Source organism: Physeter macrocephalus, chromosome 1 (genome assembly GCF_002837175.3).
Source record: "Physeter macrocephalus isolate SW-GA chromosome 1, ASM283717v5, whole genome shotgun sequence".
Lineage (NCBI taxonomy): Eukaryota > Metazoa > Chordata > Mammalia > Artiodactyla > Physeteridae > Physeter > Physeter macrocephalus.
The window spans coordinates 93857896-93873519 of NC_041214.2; the positions used below are offsets into that span (position 1 = coordinate 93857896).

General features: G+C 40.2%; 1 long non-coding RNA gene across 1 annotated transcript in view; it reads left to right on the forward strand.

Moving 5' to 3' along the window:
* Positions 1–9343, forward strand: part of LOC129392144 (uncharacterized) — a 43612-nt gene extending 34269 nt beyond the window's left edge. Inside the window, exons 2-3 of the long non-coding RNA XR_008617459.1 lie at positions 7439–7565; positions 8644–9343. This is a non-coding gene — a long non-coding RNA (uncharacterized lncRNA). The remainder of the gene's footprint in view (positions 1–7438; positions 7566–8643) is intronic.
* The last annotated feature ends 6281 nt before the right edge of the window (positions 9344–15624 follow it).

The window sequence follows — 15624 nt, forward strand, 5'->3', positions numbered from 1 at the left end:
CCTCATCAGTGACTGTGACTTCAGTCCTTTTGTCAGGACCACAAGGAGGGAACACTCAGTGATAATCCAGAGGTGAAGACATTCGACTTGATAAACAGGGATGGCCCCAACTTAAGACCTTTGCCCCATTATTACCCTGACATCTCTTCATTATCCTATATCCCAAGTGCTTACTTTCCCAGATTTGGTGGAGAAGGAGAAGGATTCCAAGACTGTTGCAAGCAGGGCCACTCCCAATAAATAAGACCATCCCATACCCTAGGGGCTCACAGAGTTGAGCTCCACTGGCCAGAAGAATCTTAATTCCAGCTGAAGGAGGTCTTTGTCTCTCCCCTGGTAGCTACCAATGACTCCACTATGAGAAGACTCCTAAGGTGATAGAATATTAGAGATAACATGCACGCTAGAGATTACATGTTCATCCAACACCCTCATTGAAAGATGAGGGAACTTAAGAGTACGGTGATGATATAAGTGTCCAAGGCCACCCAGGAAGTTAGTGAAACAACCTGGACTAGAACCCGGAAGTCTTGACCCAATACCATGCCTTGCTAGTTCTTCTCCTATCTTACCTGACCCTGGCCCTTTTAGACGCCAGAAGTCTCCAGCCAGGGGCAACTCTGAACAACCAAGCAAGGAAGATCTGAATTTGCAGAACTTCTTTGCGGAAGCAGCTGCTCTTTAGGAGACTCTTGATGTTACAGCCAGGACTGGGAACTCTGTCTCTGCCTCCCAGCATCCCCCCAAATTGCTATTCTGAAAGCCTTTCTGGTTACCAAGCTTGCACCCTCTGGCCAAACACAGCACCTGATCTCATCCACTAATCAGTCCTGGTGCCTCCTAGGGGTGGGTGTGACACCCTGTCAGGTGCAAGGTGGAAGTGGAGAGCCTTGCACAGACACTTCATAAATGTTCTGCAAGTGAATAACTAAGGTTCCAACTCTTCTGCACTCCCTTTAGCCCACCACTTCTGAAAGCATCCAGCAAACTTGTATTCAATCTGCGGATCAATCAAGTCAAACAAACAGATATTTATTCAGCTATAATTGGGAAGGCAATCTACCAGGTGCTGAGCTCTATACAAAAACTGGTCTGAGTCCTTGCCTTCAAAGGACTCACAGGCCAACTCAGGGAGACCAGGTGAAATTATATTTGGATTATATTATAAGGCAGCAATACAAGAAGTGCCATGAAGCAACAAATGACCATTTGCAACACTATTGGAATAGATAATTTGCGTATTGGTGCACAAAAGAACACCATGAACTGCACAGGCCAGGGAAGTCTGTGGAAAAGGAAAAATCTGATCAGGACTTTAAAGGATGGGAAGTGGAGAGAAGGGACGAGCATTTCAGAAATTGGCAACTGTAAGAAAAGGTACAAAAATAGAAAAATACAAATGTATTGAGGGTGGTGAGTAATAATAATCATAATAGTAGATGATGCTTATCATGTATCAGACATTGTTCTCAGCAACTAACATTTATTAATTCTCTTGATTCTCATGCAATTCAAACTATTTCTATTATTAAGCCACTTTTACAGTTGAGGAAACTGAAGTGTAGAGAGGTTTAAGTAACTCACCTAAAGATACAAACTATAAGTGACTGAGCTGGGATTTGAGCCCAAAGGCTATACATCCAGCCACCACTTTATACAGCTTCTTTCATTGTGGCTAAAGGAATTGATTTGTTGAAAAGGTGTGTTGGGGGAAAATCATAGAGGATCTTGATTTTTGTGGGCAGCAGGGAACCATTAAAGCTTTCTGAATAGGCAAGTGGATCTGGATTTAGGTTTTTATTTTTTTTTTAATTTTTATTGGAATATAGTTGCTTTACAATATTGTGTTAGTTTCTACTGTACAGCAAAGTTAATCCGCAATACATATACATGCTGGATTTAGGTTTTTAAATTGAGATACATACAGGAAGAAAATCCTAAGGACACATTCATATAGGAAAAAGCACAGAGAAATATATTAGCACATACATGCAGATGTTCTTCCTTTTCATAGAGCGCCTTGTCCAGAGTTACTTCTGGTGGCATCTCAGATCTTAAACTACCAGATAATCAAATCCTTGGTCAGTGGCACCGAGGGAATAACCAGAAGGTAAGCGGCCCTCAAATCTACCCAGGCACGTGCTCAAAAGCTAAGGACAGAGATAGGCTTGTAGGGTGGTGTATATACGGAAATAGGAGGGATCAGGAGAGAGTGGGAAAGAGTGGAGGGATGGAAGGCATCAGAGAACAAGTGAGAGGTCAGCACAATGAGTTGGGACCTCAGGTATGTAATTCAGCAGTACCTTAACCATGATTGGATTGAAGCTTCTAGAAGAAAAATATATATTGCCAGCTGTCTCCTTGAATATTTTATAATAGCAGATAATTTCTTTAGTCTCTTCCCTCAATTTACAGGCTGAAATGGAAAATTCTTTTCATGCACAGAATGCTTTTATTTCTCTCTCTCTCTCTTTCTTTTTAAGACTCAATTTTGCTAATACATTCCATCAAGGACTATACAGCTGAACTTGTTCTCATGACTATCCACTATAATGAACGTGGGACGGATGAAGTAATAAGACCTCTGAAAGGGAGGTAACTGAAATGAGAGCATCTTTTTTTTTTTTCAGGAACTGTATGCACAAAGGAGCCTGCTTAATCCAATGAAGTAAAAACATTAGGTAATTTGAGTCCTGAGCAGAGATTAGATAATGGTCTTGGATGGGACCTTGGGAACAGTCATGGGAGATGAGGCATCTTGTTGAGATGGTCTTTGGGGAATATCTGGTTTGTGTGAGTGTTGTTTTGCTCCTGAGTCACAAAGCATGGGTTGTAGGGCTGGCCTTGGTCTGGGCTCCAGGCAAAGTTACATACTTACCCTTGTAAACTGTGGTATTCAGTATAAGCATTGCTGCAATTTATGTCCATGCCTTTATGACCCCACTTTTGGAAATGGACTCCAAATCTGAGTTCCAGGCAGCTGTTTTATGTCCACCCACAGCAAAGCAACAGATAGATTATGTAGGGGCGGCGTGAGGAATGGTTTATGAATGCCCAAATCTTGTTCTCTTGAACATATATTTTTGTTTGAAGAATGGGTTGATTCATATGTGTTTAAGAGAGGACAAAAAAATACTCTAATGTAAGAAAATCAAAAGTTGTGTAGACATACCCTCTTCAATCACATGGCATTGAGAAACTGTGGCTGTTGGTCTCTCCTGCCTTTGCTTTCTTCTCAGCTGCTACTATCTGAGAAGACTTAAGCCCATGCCTGACGTTGAGTCATTTCTGGCTGAGGCTATGCATAAGGAGTTTGGAAATGTCACATTCCCAGACCCACATTCTAGGAACCAAGTCGCTACTTTTGGGCTCCTACGTTGACCTAAATTCTTCCCTTTCAGCCAGATCTGCAGTATCTGGCACCAAGAACAAACCTGGGTGCTCTTGTGGCCCCAGAGCCACAATTCTCTCTATGTTGGCCTTTCTCTGTATGTTGGTCCAAGTCCCAGAGGTGAACTGTTATCCTGGTTTCCCCTCATAAGTTCTGACTTATTGTTCTGCCTGGATTTCTGCTTCTTCCTCTAGCACTAGGTACTCTACTCAACTTTCATCTACCCTTGTCCCTTCTTTCCACCATGGGGTGATCTGTGATGCCAGCTCATGGAATGACTGTGCCATAGGAAGGCACATTTGCCTTATTGGACCCTCATATTGATTCCTGTTCCCTTAAGTCAGTGTCTCTCAATAGGAGTGTTACGACCCCCTAGGAGATATATTGGAAACTCCAGGGAGCATTTTTTTTTTTTTTTTTTTTTGTGGTATGCGGGCCTCCCTCTGTTGTGGCCTCTCCCGTTGCGGAGCACAGGCTCCGGACGCACAGGCTCAGGGGCCATGGCTCACGGGCCCAGCCGCTCCGCGGCATGTGGGATCCTCCCAGACCGGGGCGCGAACCCGGTTCCCCTGCATCGGCAGGTGGACGCGCAACCACCGCGCCACCAGGGAAGCCCCAGGGAGCATTTTTGATTGTCATAATTATTAGGAGGGGCACTAGTGACATTTATGGAGAGGAACCAAGGATGCTGGCTATTTGATCATGTACAGCACGGGCACTACACCAACAAGTGTCGTGTGTGCTGTGCAACCTTCAAAAGTCACACTGGACATTTGTGTGGAAAAACCTGTTTATAATTATCTGGCTGTGAAACTCAATCCCATTTTACTTGGAAATACAAGTTACTTCTGCATATTTTCATATACATTGACTTTTCTGCCAACACCTCCTAGGCATTTTTAAAGGAAGAGAAGATTGCACTGTATTTGTTCAGAACTTTACCAACAGTAGTCACAATTTCAGAAAAGCACTTTGCTGCCAGCAATTTGCTTTTGTAATTTGAGTTGTCTGCACACGTGTCTCTGTCTCCATTTGTCTCTGTCACGTTCACTCGGATCTCAAAGCAACTGCTTCATTCTACCTGCTAGTTAGTCATCTCTAAATATTAATATACTCCAGTACATATTATTTAATTATAAATTATTCCTCTTCTACCAAGAATTTTTCTTTATAGTTAGGACATTGTATTGACTTTTAGAAATGTGTATAGGAGGTTTACAACTTGTGAATTTCTTTTCAGAATAATAAATGGGACCTAACAAAACATTCACTTAAAAATAGGTCATTGGATCTGATGGGGTTGAGAATCCTTGACCTAAGTGTATACTGTGGTACTGTCCATGGAAGGCAGAAAAGGACTGAAGAGGAGGTCGGTGCATTCCTGGAAGAAGGCTGTAGCTGCCTCCCAGAGGTCTCATGGGTAGCATCCCCTTGAGGAACTAACCACCTTCCAAATTCCAGTGTTTACTCTCATCAGGTTTTCAGAAGTTTTCAGAATCCAGGGTCACTTGAATCACTCAAATCCATGAGGTTACTCATAGCCATAGTACAAGTTTACAGTAGGAGACATTTCTTCCCAGGGACTGAAAAGCTTATGTCCACTGCCCAGGGCAGCCAGTCCCAGGATCAGAATGAACACAGGATACTGAAGAGAGATCAGAAGAGGCGCTCCTGTCCCATAGCAACCACAAAAGGCAGGGTCTCTCCTTGGCGTAGGGATTGGGTGTGCACTGCCGAGTTAAGATGCCTTGGGTTTTTATTTCCTGTAGTCCAAGGTGACCACTTCCCCTCTGCCCACACCCTCACCCACCTTCACACAGTCTTCCCCCAGGCATTGTACAATTCATTTGATTAAATATCTTCTACGAAATGACATTCACACTCTGGACCTGCCTTCCTCTGATTACATCTGGATTGCCTCCCTTGATTGGAGTTTCCTGAGAGCCACACATTTCAGACAGTCTCTTGCTTTACTCCCACAGATGACTAACCACATCCATTGTGAATTTTACTAGTTCAACTCAGAAGGTGACCTTATGTCCCTGATCTCCAAATTCATGGAGAGGGAGACCTCCCACTGTTGCCTCCATATTCTGCCAAAACTGATGTCAGAAATGAGGACGGAGACTTCCTCAGCCTCCTTTCCTGCTCTGCACCAGTCCTATAGCTGGGACAGTTCTCCTGATTCTTAACTCAATTTGATAGAGAATATTCCTGCCTCACTCCAGCTCCCCACTGACTCCCCTCCACCCCCCCGGGTGGCAAAGTTTCAGCACAGATCAAACTGGAGACGACCTGAACTGTGGCAATAACTGATTATGGTTCAGAAGAGATAACATGGGCATCAGGATATTTGGTTTTGGGGGGTTTTGTTTGTTATTTATTGTTTTTGAAGGTACAGTGACTCCACGCATATAGACTGGTCAGAGATGGAATGATGAGCTGATTAACTGAACAGTCTAGGTAATTAAGAGATAATATATATAACATAGATGAACAATGGTTTTTGAAGAATTATTAATGAAATACAGTTAATTCAAAATGTATATTAACTATAATTGAGTTGTTTTTTCATGGTTCAGAAGGGAAAAGTTCAGGAAAGTATGCTTGCGCCCCACCCACCTCTCATGATTATATTACAGACTGAAATAATTGTTTCCTCACACTTTTCATCTCAATCACCCAAATCCTCTGTCTTATCAGTGTTCTCCGTGCTCTTTGACTTCCCAGAATTGAAACGTTCAGTATTATTTCTGCATCAGTAAGAATCAGTCACTGTAACCTTGTAGCTTCAGCTCATTTTTGCATTACTTTCATTAAGTTTTTTGATTGAGTGTGAAGAAGCTTCCCTCACCAAATCAAGAATTTATGTTAGTGTATATCTGTAAGGCTTTAATTTAATGCCAGCCATTCTTCTTCATTAAAAGAAGATACAGTAAATATAGCACAAGTTCATAGCTTTCTCCAAGAACTTTTAAATATTGAATGAACACTAAACTGAAATTTAAGTGTAAGAAATATTTTAAATTGTACATCATTTATTCATTCATTTAATTATGCATTACATGAAACATTTGTTAAACATCCATCCTGTGGCAGACACTGTATTAGGCGCTGGAGATACTAAGATAGTAACTCATGGTCTCAGTTCTCAAGGAGCTCATAGTTTAAAAGAAGAGAGATAAGTAAATAAAAATACGAGTTCAACTCAGTGAAATGGGTACTACATGGAGGTTTGCTGATGCTCAGTTGTGGCACAAAACTAAATGATCAACTCTACTTAAAACAGAGGGCTACAGGGACTTCCCTGGTGGTCCAGTGGTTCAGACTCTGCGCTTCCACTGCAGCGGCGCAGGCCTGATCCCTGGTCAGGGATGGGGGTGAGGGGAGCTAAGAACTTACATGCCCCACGGCGAGGCCAAACTAAGATTAAAAAAAAAAAAAGAAGGCTACAAAAGGTTCACAGAGGAAGATGCTTATAACAAGTTTTGAAGGAGAGGTAGAAATTTTCCCACTAGATACAGCAAAGAAGGACATTTCAGAAAGATGGAAGAGAGTGTGCTAATGTAAAGAGGCAAGTAGCAGTAATTGTAACTTGTTCCCAATAACTGGGAATTAGAAGCAGTTTGATGGGACTAATGCCTAAGACAAGACCTTATAGGAGATAGGGCTGGAAGGGCTAGATCCTAAATGGTATTGAATACCTTGATAAAAGGTTTGGATTTCATTCAGTTGGCAGTCGGCAGTAATTGGGTGCTAAACGTGGAAGTGACATGATCAGATCTGTGGTAAGAAGACCACGATAGATCCGTGTGGATGGATATATGGTAAGATCAGAGGTAAGGAGTGTAGCTGAAATAGTTGGCTGACTACTGAATATTCATGATGCAGGGAAGCATTTGCTCCACGAGTGTCAACATTTCCTAGATCTTTCCAGGTGGAACCGTGTGGCTAGCTCTGGCTAAAGGAATGTGAGTAAAAGTGTATAGGGCATTCTGAGCCAAGGTAGTTAAGTGAATCTACCTCATACTGTCTTCCCTTCCACAGCAGCCCTGGAGGCCTCATTGTGAAGACGGTTGTGTCACAAGATGGGAGGAACCTGGATCCCTGAGTCAGAGAAGAGGTGCCCAGGAGAGCCACCCAACCAAGGACACCTACACTGAACTTTGCATGAGTAAAAAAATAATTTGTGTGTGTGTTAAGCGTCAGAGATCCAAATATTGTTAACACTGTTAGATTACCTCAATCTAACTAATCTGACTAATGCAAAAGGAGTATTAGGAGATGTTTGCAATATTTGAGATAAGATAAAGACTTTCCATATTATATGGTGAAGTATAGGAGCCCTTGGAGAAGACAAGTGGAAGATGGAAGAAAGAGGGATAATAATTTATGGATAATATTGAGAAGGCAGGAGGAAATAGGATCCAAAGCATAAGAAGCATTAGCTCCTTCAACAGGAGGCAGGAAAGAGGGATGCCTATTTAAAGCAGAAGGGAAGATGCATCTATAGGTGAGCAGTAAGAAGCTACCTAGTTTTCTCTAAGACATAGGAGGTAAAGACATCTGCTGAGAGAGTGAAAGGATAGCAATAAAGGTCCAAGACAAACATTAATAGTAATTTCTGTGAAGAACAGGAGAGAGCTGGGCAGAAATATTTAACAAGTGAAAGACCACCAGCCCACATGGTTGGATGAATTTTCTCCAGCCCAGCTCATCATTCTGGGTGTAGGGGGCAGATAGGTGGATTTTAGGATTGATCCAAGGTTAAAGGATTGCAGAGTAGATGCATTGCAAGAACAAAGGAATGGTGGAATTGGCTCAGTAAGTTAGGATAGGCCTAGCTGCTGTAACCAGGGACCCAACAGTAATTCAGTGGTTCAAACAAGATAGAATTTTCCAATTCCAGGTACAATGGAGTATTCCACATATTCCACAATGGATGCAGCTAAAAACAAAACAAAACAAAAACCTGGACATAATATATAGAGCAGATTTTTGAGGACTCTGAAAATTAAATAGTAGTTGGTGATTGGGGAAGAGGACTAGAATTTGAAGTACCATCAAGCTGGTAGTGAGTTTGTCATCTTTTTGCTCCAGTAAGCAGCATAAAACCTGAATGTGGGCATCTGCACAGAGGGAGCTCCAGGAGAAACCCTCTAGCTCTGGCTCAAAGAACAGAGAAGAGTCTCCTAATGCTCTGAGTCGGGGAAACCCACCTTTTTTCTTTTCTCCATTCTCTCACATGCCAGCCCCTAAGAAATCCCATGGTGGCAGTGGCAGTGGCAGCATCTGTAGTGACGGTTGGACCTGCAGGATTCTAAAATGCTGAGGGAGAGGAAACTTCATCTCTGATCAGAGGAGCTGTGATCATCTGTGTGGGACAGACCCCTGTTGCTTTTTGTTTTCTCTCTGTCCTCCTGCTCGTTGATCCTGGACATCAGTGTAATTGCAAAAATTGTGCAACAAAGTCAATAAAAAGCTCCAACTTTCTGGTTGGAGAATTCCAGGTAACCAGAAAGTACTGAAGAGATTGCCACAGGGAGGAGATTGGGAAAGCAACCCCATAAAGTTGCTTATGAATTCTTGGGCCCACTTCCAAGTGCATATGCCCATGCCCATGCTGACTCCAAACAGCGTACAAGTTTAAGAACTGAACTTAAACTTGTTCAGTTAAACTTGTTCTAATAAAAACTTGGAATTCTTATTAGATACTATGGAGGACAGAAGGAAGTGGAACAACATTCCTAAAGTGAAGAAAGAAAAAACACTGCCAAGCCAGAATTCTATATCCAGCAAAAGTACTTTCAGGAAGGAATGTGAAATAAAGACATTCTCAATGAAGGAAAACTAAGAGCCATCAGACCTGCCCAAAAATAATTGCTAAAGGAAGTCCTTCAGACTGAAGAAAAATTATACCAGAGGAAGGAAACTTGGGATATCAGAAATGAAGAGAGAGCAACAAAAATAACAAATATATAGGTAAATATGAGAGTATTCTTCTCCTCTTGAATTATTTAAAATACTTTTCTAAAGCAAAAATTAGAAAATATCTAGAACTGAACAAAAATGAAAATACAACACATCAAAATTTGTGGATGCAATTAAAGCATTGCTTAGAGAGAGATTTATAGCATTAAGTGCTTATATTGGCAAAGAAGAAAGTTCTCAAATCCACAATCTAAACTTCCACCTTGAGAAACTTTTAAAAAGATGAGCTAAATCAACCCCAAACAGCAGAAGAATGGAAAAAATAAAGATAAGGGCAAAAATCAATGAAATTGAAAACAGAAAATGAATAGATAAATATCAATGAAACAAAAAACTCAATAAAACTTGATAAATCTTTAGCCAGACAGAGAGAAAGAGAGAGAGAGAGCATGAGGGGAATGTGGGAGGGCGGCAGTAGGCAGGGATTGCCAATATCAGGAATGAAAGAGGAATATGACTACAGAACCTATAGACATTAAAAGAATATTAAGGGAATACTATGAAGAGCAACTCTACACACAAAAATTCAACAACTTCAATTAAATTGACTAATTTCTTGAAAATTACAAACTATGAGATGTACTAAAGATTAAATAGATATTAAAGATATTGAATTCATGGTTTAAAATCTTTCAAAAAAGAAAGCTCTAAACCCAGATGGTTCCACTGGTGAATTTTCCAAATGTTTAAAGAATAAATAACATTATTTCTACAGTTTCTTCCAGAAAATATAAGATGAGGGAACAGTTTCCAACTTACTTTATGAGGGCAGCTTTACCCCAATACCAAAACCAGACAAAGATAGTACTAGGAAAGAAAACTGGAGACTAATATACCATATAAACAGAAACACAAAGATTCCAACAAGATATTAGCAAATTGAATCCAGTAATATATATAAAAAGAATAATACATCACAATCAAGGAAGTTTATCCTGGCAATGCAATGTTAGTTCAATATTTCAAAATTATTCAGTATAATCCACAATACTAATATCAAAATACAGCATTAAGAAAATGAATAGGTGAACCACAGGTAGAAAGAAAATATTTGCAATACAAAATATGTATCTGATAAAGGACTTGTATTCAGAATATATAAATAACTCTCAAGACTCAACAAAAACAAATTGGACAAAAGATTTGAGCAAACATTTTACCAAAGAAGCTATATTGTTGGCCCACAAGCCCATGAAAAGATGCCCCAAATTGTAGTCATTAGAAAAATGCAGATTAAAACTACAGTTTACCCAGTAGGATAGCTGAAATTAAAAAGACTGACAATATGAAGCCTTGGTGAATATGGAGAAACTGGAATCCTCATACATTATAAGCAGGAATGCAAAGTGGTACAGCCACTTGGAAAATCAGTTTGGCAGTTTTTTTTAGATAAACATATACGTACCATGTGGTCCAGCAATTTCATTCCTAGATATTTACCTAAGAAAAATAAAAATATGTCCTCACAAGACTTGTGTTTGAATATAGCATAAGCATTCATAATAACCACAAATGGTAATAATACAAATGTTCATCATCTAGTGAACGGGTAATCAAAATATAGTATATCTATGCAATAGAATATTACTCAGCAATTAAGAGGAATGAACTACTGATACACATAACAGCATGGATGAATCTCAAAAGCATCATGCTAAATGAAAGAACCTAGTCACAAAAGTCATAACATACTATATGATTCCATTTGTATGAAATTCTAGAAAAGGCAAAACTATAATGACCTGAAGCACATCAGTGGTTCCCTGGGGGAAAGGATGTACTGCAAAAGGGCAGAAGGGAGCTTTTGGTGAGTGAAAGAAGTGTACTGAAACTGGATTGTGGGGGGCTGGCTGCATGACTCTGTACATGTTTGCATGCAATTTACCAAAATTCATCAAACTATATATCTAAAAGGTAGGTGAATTTTATTACATGTAAATTATGCCACAATACAGATGTAAAAATAAAAATGAAGGTTAAGTAAAGATGTTTCCAGACAAACAAAACATGAGAGAATTCAATGCCAGCAGCTGTAAACCAAAAGAAACACCATGAAGTTCTTCAGGCTAAAGGAAAATGATATCAGATATTAGTGTGGAAGAGCACTGGAAAGGGTAAATGTGTGGTTAAATGTACGAGAATGTGGACTGTTTACATCAAAACAATAATAACCCCATATGTAGAACTAAAATACAATACAAAGGTAACAATAGCTCAAACTGTGGGAGGGTGATAAATGCAGTTTAACTGTTGCAAAGTTTCTTGCCTTATTTAGGAAGTGGTAAAATCAAAAGTACTTACTTAAGGTAGACTGTAATACATCAAGAAGGCATATTGTAATCTCTAGGGTAACCACAAAAAGAACTATTGTAGGAATGTGTAACTAAAACATGAATAAAGAAGAAAAATGGAATAAGTAAAAATGTTTTCATAATCCAAAAGAAGACAAGACAGTTGGACCCCCAGGAACCTGTTGAGATCCCGGGCCTGATCCTCTGCCCACCTAGGCCCCTGCCAGTTGCGTGGGTCCTGGGGGAGTGGGAGGGAGGGAAAGGGGAGCACAAGTAAAGGCCAGACCTCCAGGACGGCACCCCTAAGTGGTGGCTGGGGAAGGGAAGGAGTTCCTACACCCAGTGGGACCCACCCACAGTTAGGGGTCCAGCAGGGATGGGGTAGACCCTGGAGGAGACGGTGGGGGAGAGCGTGAAGGAACAGAAGAGAACGAGGCGAGTGCTTTCCCTGTCCCCTTAGGCGCCAGGAAGGCTGTTGGGCTCCCAGGCCTAATCCTCTGCCCTTGGAGCCTCCCTCCTGCCGCGCAGAGCCCAAGCCCCGCCCCTACACCCCCACCCAGAGCCCCATCTCTACACTCGGAGACCCCCTCCACGAGCTGGGCCTAAACCCCACCCACACACCCTCACTCAGGGCCCTACATCCAAACTCTGGAACCCCACACTCCAGAGGCCCTTCTTTCCAAGTGCTGCCTCTCCCCTTCCATGCAGGGCCTAAGCAGAGGCCCTGTGCCACGCTCAAACTTAACCCGCCACCTGCCTAGGTCCCACCCCACCCTAAACCCCGCCTCTGCCTAAGTTCCACCCCCCCCACCTAAACTCCGCCTCCACACCCAAGGCGTTTTTTTTTTTTTTCCTCTTTTAGATTGGGGTTCTGTTTTACCTTGTTGATTCTTTTATATTTTTATTTTTCCTAATAAATCTTTTACTTTTCTAATTTTATTTTATTCTTTATACTTTGTTAGTGATCTCTCCTTTTGGCGTGTTGCCCCCCCCACTTTTTTTTTTTTTTCCTTTTTTCTGCTGTGGTTTTATTTTACCTAGTTGCAGTTGTTTCAATTATAGTTTTATTTTTCCTAATATATTCTTTATCTTTCTAATTTTATTTTATTTTTTATTCTTTGATATTGTACTGCTCCTTTTTTTCTTTCTTTCATCCTTTTTTTTTTAACCATGCCATGAAGCTTGCAGGATCTTGGTTCCCAGGCTGGAGGTCGGGCCCATGCTCCTGTGGTGGGAGCTCCAAGTCCAAACCACTGGACTAACAGAGAACTTCAGACCCCACGGAATATCAATCGGAGTGAGGCCTCCCGGAGGTCCTCTTCTCAGCACCAGGACCCAGCTCTATCTAACTGCCTGCAAACTCCAGTGCTGGACACCTCAGGCCAAACAACCAGTAAGACAGGAATACAGCATCACCCATCAAAAAAACAAACAAAAAAAGAAATGACAAAAAAATATGTTACAGACGAAGGAGCAAGGTGAAAACCTACAAGACTAAATAAATGAAGACAAAATAGGCAACCTGCCTGAAAAAGAATTCAGAGTAATGATAGTAAAGATGATCCAAAATCTCAGAAACAGAATGGAGAAAATACAAGAAACATTTAACAAGGATCTAGAAGAACTAAAGAGCAAACAAACACTGATGAACAACACAATTACTGAAATTAAAAATACTCTAGAAGGAATCAATACCAGGATAACTGAGGCAGAAGCACAGATAAGTGAGCTGGAAGATAAAATGGTGCCAGGGAGCAGAATAAAGAAAAAAGAATGAAAAGAATTGAGGACAGTCTCACTCAGAGACATCTGGGACAACATTAAACACACCAACATTCGAATTATAGCGGTCCCAGAAGAAGAAGACAAAAAGAAAGGGTCTGAGAAAATATTTGAAGATATTATAGTTGAAAACTTCCCTAACATGGGAAAGGAAATAATCAAGTCCAGGGAGCACAGAGAGTACCATACAGTATAAACCCAAAGAGAAACACGCTGAGAAACATATTAATCAAACTATCAAAAATTAAATACAAAGAAAAAATATTAAAAGCAGCAAGGGAAAAGCAATAAATAACATACAAGGGAATCCCCATAAGGTTGACAGCTGATTTTTGAGCAGAAACTGCAAGCCAGAAGGGAGTGCAGGACATATTTAAAGTGATGAAAGGGAAAAACCTACAACCAAGATTACTCTACCCAGCAAGGATCTCATTCAGATTTGATGGAGAAATTAAAACCTTTACAGACAAGAGACAAAGAAGGACATTACATAATGATCAAGAGATCAATCAAAGAAGAAGATATAACAGTTGTAAATATTTATGCACCCAACATAGGAGCACCTCAATACGTAAGGCAAATGCTAACAGCCATAAAAGGGGAAATCGACAGTAACGCAATAATAGTAGGGGACCTTAACACCCCACTTTCACCAATGGACAGATCATTCAAAATGAAAGTAAGGGAACACAAGCTTTAAATGACATATTAAACAAGATGGACTTAATTGATATTTATAGGACATTCCATCTAAAAACAACGGAATACACTTTCTTCTCAAGTGCTCTTGGAACATTCTCCAGGATAGATCATATAGTGGGTCACAGATCAAGCCCTGATAAATTTAAGAAAATTGAAATCATATCAAGTATCTTTTCTGACCACAACACTATGAGACTAGATATCAATTACAGGAAAAAAATCTGTAAAAAAAAAAAAAATACATGGAGGCTAAACAATACACTACTAAATAACCAAGACATCACTGAACAAATCAAAGAGGAAATCAAAAAATACCTAGAAACAAATGACAATGGAGACACGATGACCCAAAACCTATGGGATGCAGCAAAGCAGTTCTAAGATGGAAGTTAATAGCAATACAGTCCTACCTCAAGAAACAAGAAAAATCTCAACCTAACCCTACACCTAAAGCAATTAGAGAAAGAAAAACAAAAAAACACCAAAGTTAGCAGAAGGAAAGAAATCATAAGTATCAGATCCTAAATAAATGAAAAAGAAATGAAGGAAACAATAGCAAATATCAGTAAAACTAAAAGCTGGTTCTTTGAGAAGATAAACTAAATTGATAAACCATTAGCCAGACTCATCAGAAAAAAGGGGAGAAGACTCAGATCAACAGAATTAGAAATGAAAAAGAAGTAACAACTGACCCTGCAGAAATACAAAAAACAAAAGCCCAGGACCAGATGGATTCACAAGCAAATTCTATCAAACATACAGAGAAGAGCTAACACCTATCCTTCTCAAACTCTTCCAAAATATAGCAGAGGGAGGAACCCTCCCAAACTCATTCTACGAGGCCACCATCATCCTGATACCAAAACAAGAGAAAGATGTCACAAAAAAAGAAGCCTACAGGCCAATATCTCTGATTAACATAGATGCAAAAATCCTCAACAAAATACTAGCAAACAGAATCCAACCACACATTTAAAGGATCATACACCATGATCAAGTGGGGTTTATCCCAGGAATGCAAGGATTCTTCAATATATGCAAATCAGTCAATGTGATACACCATATTAACAAACTGAAGAATAAAAACCATATGATAATCTCCATAGATGCAGAAAAAGCTTTTGACAAAGTTCAACACCCATTTATATAAAAACTCTCCAGAAAGTAGTCATAGAGGGAACCTACCTCAACATAATAAACACCATATGTGACAAACCCACAGCCAACATCATTCTCAATGGTGAAAAACTGAAACCATTTCCTCTAAGATCAGGAACAAGACAAGGTTGCCCACTCTCACCACTATTATTCAACATAGTTTTGCAAATTTTAGCCACAGCAATCAGAGAAGAAAAAGAAATAAAGGAAACCAAATCAGAAAGAAGAAGTAAAGCTGTCACTGTTTGCAGATGACATGATGCTATACATAGAGAATCCTAAAGATGCTACCAGAAAACTACTAGAGCT